The sequence below is a fragment of the Corvus brachyrhynchos genome, unplaced genomic scaffold (assembly GCF_000691975.1).
Source record: "Corvus brachyrhynchos isolate BGI_N302 unplaced genomic scaffold, ASM69197v1 scaffold864, whole genome shotgun sequence".
NCBI lineage: Eukaryota > Metazoa > Chordata > Aves > Passeriformes > Corvidae > Corvus > Corvus brachyrhynchos.
In genome coordinates, this window is record NW_008237871.1 from 150,526 (window position 1) to 159,717 (window position 9,192).

A 9,192-nucleotide genomic window follows, 5' to 3' on the forward strand; every position below is an offset into this window, starting at 1 on the left:
TTATTTAAGGTATTGCACAAGACCTGAAACCAGAACTGCTTCCTAAAATCCTAACCACTGACTGTATGGACAGTTCATTAAGAGACTAAAAATCCTTGATCTCAAATAAATACATCCTAACACATTAATGTAGGCTAGAGATAATAAGCAAATGACTGCCACATGAAAGAATCAAAAAGTAAGATTACTTCCAAGTTTTTAATATTATTCAAAATGACAGTGACTTGCAAACCAATTTGTAATTTTAACTGAAATTTAAATAATCTTCTACAAGTCCAACAGATTCCACATGCACGTAACTGGATTCTCCTATAGGTATACTTCAAGTATGCAAGTTCATATACTCTCACAGCCAAACAGCATCAGCGCCATGTTCTTCTCAGATGGCACCAGCCAAAACCAAAACCCACACCAATGACAGTTTTCAGAAGTTGCAGTCACATCTAACCAGCCTTCCACTGCACATATAAAAATAAACCCAGCTTCCTTCTAACAAGGTATTTCTGTAAAACTGTTCAATCTTGGAACAAGTAATGGAAACTTATGCACAAAAAATGCTTGTAACAAGCCTGTACACGGTTGTCCTTCAACTTAAATACTGATTTTATATGCAATTCTTAGTACTTACAACATGACAATCTATAAAAAAAGTATTATTCTTCATCCTCAATCTCAAAATTAATACTGAATAGGGCCATGCTAATGGCTCCTTTGAAGACTGACTTCAGTGCAGTTCACCTGCATGCCATGTTTTGAGAACAACTCCCAACCCATTTCTAAACTCTAGTATATGTGCAGAACACTGCTCAAAATACAAAGACGACATTGGTTTTCCCAAGGAAGTACATTTTTAGGACTCTTGCACTACCACACCTGAAATTCAACATCCATGTAAGGAAGCTGGTTTAAAAATTATCATTAAACAGGCTATCAGATTCTTACTTAGTTAAGTAAAAAATAACTAATTATTACATCCTGGTATTTAATAAAACCAAGCACACTAGTGCCTTAAGACCATTTTCTCAGCCAGCTGCTGAGAGGTGACTTCCCAGTCACTTCCTCTACAACCTGAGATCTCACTCTGAACCTGCATCTTTACATGGCTGAGATCAATTTTCATAAATTCTCTGCCATTAGGCATCTATTTCTGGCAGCTTCATGGGCAAGTGCTCACAACACAGAGCCTGCTAAGGCATGCCAAGACAGAGACACAGCAAGCACTGTTCTATAACATATTCTGTGTGTCTGCCCTACAGCCTCACAGTGAAAGCATTGTCCAGACAACAATCCCAGCAGTGAGCCCTCCAGCCTGGCACAGACTGCTCCATAGACCTTTACCTACAGAACAATTCCAGGGATGCACTGTGACATACCACCACTTCCAAACAGTAACCATGCAAAATACACCACACCACTTAGAGCTGGCGTTCCAAGCAGCAATCTCCCCTCTTCTGGGAAAAGACGAGTAACTTCTGTATTCCCAAGGGAACAGAGACCCACTTCATTCCCAGCTAGGAAAGATGGTAAACAGCTAACAAAAGTTGCCACAACAACAGTAGTAGCGCTACACTGGAGACACTTGCAAGCTCTTTTCTCTGGGTCAGAAGCTGCAGGTCAAGCTCTTTTCCCCTCTCCCTTCAGGTCCAAGCTCACCTGTCCTTGTAAACATTCACCCTACAAGGTCTCTGCCATCTGCCTACTGTTTTCCTATTATGTACTTTTTGGGTTTTTTCTTTTGCATTTCCACTCAAGAAAATCACCCAGTCAATATAAGCACTGGTTTTCATGTTTCAGCTCTTCCTATCACCAAAAGATAAGCAGTTTCTCCATAACAGTCTTTCCAAACCTGTAGAAGAAACCCTTAAGCAAAGTCTGGTGATTCTTTTTGCCCTCTGTCTTGAGCAATAAGAACCTGCAACTCACTTTTGTTCAATGAAGACCCAAACTAGGAACCAAACTGTCTCCAGATGACAGTGCAGAGCATTACCTTCAACACAACCTACCTGTCATGGGCAATCTGAAATGACCACAAGCCAACACACCCATTACAAAAGCAACTTCCTACCTCTTCCAATCACCTGTTCTTCTTCATCCCATCTCTGCATAACCATCTGCAAAGCCACACACAAAACCAGACTGGGGAACCTTGCCTGCCTGAATAATAATGAAGAATGAGTGGGAAAGTTTCTCAAGTGATTCAGAGAATTCTCAAGTGATTCCTGATCTGGCCCACTTCTGGACATAAAATCAAAGAGAAAAGACTTTTCAGTGGCAACATTAGGTTAAATACCTCAAAATTATTGCTCAAGATATCAGGGAAGTTTTATGTATTTGGAATAAAAACCTCTTTCTGTTTGCACAAGATGCCTATTAAATGTATGCTAATAAAAATTCAGCCCATCAGTGTTTCAGTAGCAAATATCACTCCCAATTTCCAGGTATAAGAGAAATTATTGTGACGAATTCTACCAAGGGGGGAAGGAGAAGCCTGTGCCCTGAAGTTTCCATAGCAATGCACGCTAAAGGCCTTGGACATGAATCATTCTCATACAAAAGCTGCTGTAACAGCAGCAAGACAAATCTTCCCTGCATATTTACAGTACTTATACAAGAATGCAAACAATAGAGCAACAAATAAATCACACTGACTTGAAAAGTACAGCAGATGAACTAAGTTCACTAAAACTCACATGAAGAGAGATTGCATTTCATCACGTATTTTACTTTATCAATGATCAAAGCATCCGAGAGTTCACCAGACTAAGGAAAACAAGACTATAAAAGGATGGTGAGCACACTAGATAGGCTAGAGTACAGATGGATTAAAATAGAAGAACTTCTGCTGTGTTTAATGGGACCAAATCTACAACTTGCAGACATCACAGAATCACAAATTCACACTGGGAATGTAAGGAGATCATTTAATTCACCGATCTTACTCTGGGGAAAGACAATCAGTCATGACAGATGTTTACCTCATCTGTTGGTTAAAACACTAACTGATGAAATTAGGGGACCTTCTTGACATGTAGTGTAAGTCTTTCTGATTACAATTTTGGTCCACAATTTTTCTTCTATAGAAAAAGTCCTTTTCAAAACTCATGGGTAGCTTTTCATACCAGCCACATCTGCGGTAAAATGGATCCACACATGAATCCACTTGCATATTTCAGTTTCTGGAAAATGTGGCTGCTTGAGAATTGACCACACAAAACTTCATATAATCTTCGGCCCACATTAAAAGCCATGACTACTTACCCAATCAATATGGTATTCTTCACCTGCATTTCAAATACCACCCTTATAATCAAATGTCCACTGTCTCCTCACAAGGGAAGTGACAATAATCCATGCCCAAAAAAACATGCATCCCAGTTCTCTTTGAAAGAAAATTCCTCATAGGTAGGTAACAGCATTGGAAGAGTGATGATAGAGCATCTCCCTCTCTGCTCTATTGCTCATCATTCATTTTCAGAACTTGCTGAGGGCACGCATTCAGTGTGAGGGTCCCATCTCAGCTGATGGTCAACCCCTTCAAAGGGAAACAGAAAAAAACCCCAACAAAACACAAAAAACCACCAAACCGAATCCGAACAATCAACTTCTGCTGGAAATCTGGTGTTCAATGTCAAAATCAAGGATAGAGAAAGTTTACACTCCTCTCCCTCCAAGGGTTTCGTGTATTTCAAAGCTTTTTTAGTGTGTTTATTCCATCAGTGATTGTCTTAGCAACAGAAAAAGAGAAAGTCAAGAAATCATAGTTGGTAAACTCAAGCCAAGTTGCAGAGTATTTTTGCACTTCCCCTGCCCCACACCAGGTTTTTGGAGCTATCAACGCCACATAGAAAACAACATTCACCTTTACACTGCTGCACTGACCCCATGCCTGTGTTTTTTTTGAATCATGCAAGAATGTGCCACTCATGAGGAAAACATTTTCCTGAATCTACCTGCTCTGTAAGCTTTTAAAACATTCTACTATTTTATTCCTTAAAAAGAGTGTGAGGTAACTCAGTGATCAGGGCAATTTATTGCTAAGAGCAATTAATTTCTGATGCTACAGTACCTGGAATTTGTGAGCTACCACTGTAGAATTTTTTAAGACGCACAAATCAAACTCAAGGACTCCAGAGCACAGTCCTAGGGCACATGAAAGAAGAGCACTGCCATGGACATGAAGATCAATTACAGTTAATTGCACAAATACGCATTTTAGCTGGGGGTGGACTCACTCCATAGGTAAAACCAATACTACTTTACTACTTTTTACCTTTACTGGATTCCAGGTCAAGGGTATGACTAAAAAGCCTCTTTCAACTGCCTTACATGTGTAAGATATATACATATTTAAGAGCCCCCATTAGGCTTGCTGCCAAACCAAAGTTAAATCTGAGTGTAACAGCTAAATGTATAATTTTAAGTGTGAAGTAATGGTACCTACAGCTATAAACACTATTCCATTCTTTAGTGTGATTCATAGGAAAAGCAAGCAAACTGCTATGGCTTCGCTTACGTTAAAGGAATAGCTTGTTTTCTAAAGTAAGTTTACAATTTCATCTCACTGTCACGTGCAGATAAGGTCTGCTAAGTATGAGTAATTCATGAAAACACGGGTTATGTCAGAAAATAAACTTCAAACAAGTCTAAAGTGAAACAAAACAAAAAAAAAAAAAAAGAGAAAAAAAGAGAAATAGAAATGTCCCACTAAAACCAGCCCTTCCTACACAGACTCTGTTAGGGCTCAGACAGGCATTTCAAACTGTAACCAGAGAACAATTCTGCTGTCTACCAGGCAGAGGTCTCACAACAACATTTTCACACTATTAAATACCCTATATAGATATATTTCTACATATACAATTTAAAATCCCAATTCCCTCTTCTCCCCTTTCCAGAAAACTGCTTGCCTAAAATTCTCCCTGCAAAACCAAATTCTAAGCTCTCAACTAAATTGCTAAGAGCAAACACTCCTCTGAGTTCACTATGAGAAGAAATTGAAGTATCCAGTAAGGCATCAGGAGACACAGTCTTGAAAAAAATTTTTTTCTGTTAAAAACATTCTCCAAGCTACTCCTTTGGTTCACCTGACTGTTTGCCAACAGAACAAAGAATTACATGTTTCACAGTGTTTAGGAATTACAGCCACTGGAAGATTTCCAGATTTCACATTCAGCTTGGAGCACTCATTTCCTCGCATGAATGGGAGCACAACTTCCAGTCCCTGCATGGAAGCATAACAATACTTTACTCGTTCAAAGGAGCATTACTCCAAATCAGCACAGGATAGTGTCCATGTACCTCAAAAGTATTTTCAGCTCCTGATGTCCCCAGCGCTCGGGTGGAACGACAGTAACAGGATATTTGGGAGCAAAATTTGCAATCAGTGGTTAATGGAGAAAAATTAACCAGTACAGCTTCAAGTAAGTTGTACTGGACACAGATATCTGAGTATGAAGTAACCTGAACCAAAGTAAATATCCAAAAATCATACTGATCGTCTTTGACATTGTTGTCACAGGAAACACTGCCTTTTTTTATTTCATACTGAGTGGGAGCCTGGATATTTAATTTTCATCTTGTAACTAAACAAACACACAAAAAATACTTTTTTGAGAATCCTTATATTATTGAGAATGTTGGTTGGTTGGTTGATTTAGATTGGGCAAGAAGTTTTGCTCTAAACTTGACAAATGAAAAAAGATCTGGGAACCTTCCCTCCTTTCTTTCTCTTTCTTTCTTTCTCAAAGAAAGAAAAAACAAGCAGTCATGAAAAGCAGGGCATGCTTTTGCTGCCAAATATAAGTTTGGACTTATATAACCACCAGCCATGGAAATCCTCTCTAGGAGCAAGATTTTGAAATTATACCACAAGGTTTTTGAAAATGTGAAAAGAACATCTGTACAATGATGGCTGCAATAGCAGACCCCCACTGAAGAAGTATCATTTCAATGAGTTAAACTGAACAAAAATATGTGGAAACGCAGATTTGATATCAAGATACAGAGCTTGTTAGTAGCAAATGTTTTACTTGATTTTGTATTTTAACTGTGCCACATTTATTTTAATTGAGCTGTATCAGATCAGCCAACTTCTTCTAGAACATAGGCATCCTACTGCAGATCAGCCCCAGCAAACTGCTGAGCCAAGGAAAAACCCTGGTTCTATTTCTTAAAACAATTATTACTTTTATCCCTTCTTGACAATTAAATCTGAAGGACTCCAGCTTATGACAGGATTTGCCTATGCTGGTTTGAAAATAGAAAGCTTGAGGCAAGAAAAGTCTAACAGGCTCCACTGCAAATTGTATCCAGCTCAGTTTGCCCACCTCTGATTTCAGTGGCATTAAGAGCTTTGCCAGCAAACCCTGCTTTTTCAAATAATTGCCACTACAACTAGCTTGCGTTTTAATATTAAAATTTATTGATGGACAGGAGAAGAAGAAAGTAGTGGAAAAATCATCGCAGCCCCATTTTTGTGAAGCGAGTTTTCATTCAGGCCAGCAGCTGCACAATCAGTAGGTGTGACGCAAAGAGGAAACGAATCAAGATGTGGCCATGGCCAAGGTGGGACTAAAATCCTTTTGGGAGCAGCTTACAATTAGATCTGATTAAGCACACTGTAATACACATACCTGTAATCCAAGCTTTGCTGGAGTTAATGTAAATTAAACAAAACTAAACTTCCTATCTTCCTGTAACTAACCTTCCATGCAGAAGGAAGCACTGCTTAATTAAGTTAATTTTCAAAACAGACCACAAGTACTGTAGTTGCTGCAATATATGATAACATTTTATAATATTTTGTGCTACTTCAGTTCCTTCAGATTTGTTTTTCACAAGTAAACTGCAGACAACTTTGCTCCGGCAGCACAGCCCCACTACAGTACCTGGAGGCACTGGCCATTCATTAACAATAAACCCCAGCACCAGTAACAAATGGTGTATTCAGTGAGGTGCAAGAAGTAGCCATACTGCATTTGCAAGGGCCAAACTATCAATTTGTTTAAAAGATGTTTGAGAATGAGAAAAAAATATAAAATCAATTTGCTGAACTAATTAAAGAAACTGTATTGTCTTTAACTGTCTTCATCATTTATCACTTTACAAAAGACTTCAGTTTACTGCAGAGGGTAGATTCAGGTTTTGCTGTAGCACCACAAAAATTGCCAAACAAAAATGTGAGTACAATGTTTTTGCAGAAGAATTAAAATCAGCAAATATCAGAACAAGATGTAAATATCTAACTATGACAATGCACATAAATACATGTATGAGACAGCTGACAAAGCAAGAAACTTGCAGCTTAGCCGCAAGAACAAACTGACCACACAGGAAGACTTTCCTCATCTAGAAAACTGTTTCCACCTTCCACAAATAATCAAAAGGAGTACTGGAAGGAGGGAGAGGAGAGGAGGTTAAATCAAGATCTGTTACGCACAATCCTCTCTTGCCAGAGCCACAAGTATATTTCTTTATGTAAATTTTCAGATTCCAACAGACCAGTGAACTCTGCAAAGGTCAGTCCAATATTTAGCCTACCCCAAAGACTTCCTGAAACAGCTCTTCTATCTAAATTACCACTTTCAACTGTATGAATTTTCAAAAAATAGCCCTTTTTACATTAGGAAAAAAGGCAAATCAAGTGTGGTTACTGTAATTTAAGTCTACAAAGTACCACTGTGCAAGCTCTCTACAGTTTTATGCTAGACAGCCTCATCATGATCCAAATAACATCGTGCTTCAGGAAGGGCCATTTGGAAAAGTCAGTGGTTATCCTTGGCACAGGAAAGTTTTCTGCAATTTTGATGGCTAAGATCACTTCGGGTTATAAAGGTATCAATTTATACCCCAGTCATATATGCAACCTGGAGTTTTCAATCACTTGGTGGTACAGCTCTGCATTACACAAAAGGCTGCTCAGTGCTGGGTTTCATTTTATGGTACTTATTCTAATTGCAGGAAAAAAATAAAAACTGCTCAAGAATCTTCACCCTAGCCTCCCATCTATGTTTTGATCTCTGTAAGTCTTTTTATACTTAACAGAAAAGTTCATTAGAATGACTATAATCATATAAAACAGGAGGATGCTCCCTACTTCCAGCTTACAGTAAAACACATTTCCCTTGAAGAATGAGTCCCAGCCTCTTCCACACAAGAATCCCCCAGTCCCTGACAAAGCCCCATCCAAGTCACACAGGATATGTCCGTAATCCCACAGCTGCTGCTGCCAGCCCCAGGTTGGTCACAACTCTCCACCTGGGCTCAGAGAGGGTGCTGCTCTTACAGAAGACCTCTTGGGGCAGGGTTGGAAGCAACCGCAGTGACAGTGCTGACAAGCAATTTCTCTCATGACTCAACATTGTTAACACAGCTTCGACATCACAAGTTCTTCCATTCAGGCAGCAGACCTCAGATGACCCTACACTATAAGCTGACAAAACATGGGAGTTTCTATAATTTGGAGTTAAATATTTGTCCCAGTCCTCACTGCTGCTCCATCTGGAACCGGAAGACAGTGGTAAGCAAATACCTCCTCTCTGCCTCACAATTAAGAGATTCATATTTACTTTGCAGATTATTGCCAAACAATTAATGTACCACTTCTGACAATGTGTTCTGTAACACTGTCTACACACACAATAAATTCTGTTTTCACTAAAGGAAAAACAAATGAACAACCAAACCCAACGTTCTCTCTCAGTCAGAGAACATCAAAACAAGCTCACAGAATTGGACATAGACTTACTTTTGAGTATTTGCAAAGTGTGACACTCAGACTAACTTTTTCTAAATTTAGGAAAGTGGGATAGGAAGACTTCAGCTCTACACCTGTTAATCTCAAGAACTACAAGAAGCTACTTGGTCTGTAGTAGACCCAAAGCTCTACAAGAGTATCAGGTTACTTTGGCAGACACACACACAGAAGTCAAACTAAGTTGATCAGTCTATTTTCCAAACATACAAATATGATCAAAATGCACATTGATATAAGCAGAAAGTATTATCATTATTCTTGATAACACAAGAAAAAAGTGTTGGTAGGGGTGTTGGGGTTTTCAGTTCTCCTTTTCCTTTTTTTCTCTTAAGGAATTTTACCAATACGTGTTGCTAAGAGACCATAACGACTGTATACTAAAGGGAGACAAAAGACAAGGCCACAGCTCGGGGGAGGGGTCCTCTCTTCTACCTGGG

The 9,192-nt window shown here is 39.0% G+C and overlaps 1 protein-coding gene across 3 annotated transcripts in view; it reads right to left on the reverse strand.

Annotated features, from left to right (window-relative positions):
• The window catches only part of SPPL3 (signal peptide peptidase like 3), a 57,535-nt gene that overhangs the window by 26,519 nt on the left and 21,824 nt on the right, over positions 1–9,192 (reverse strand). The gene's annotated exons all lie outside the window — the stretch shown is intronic.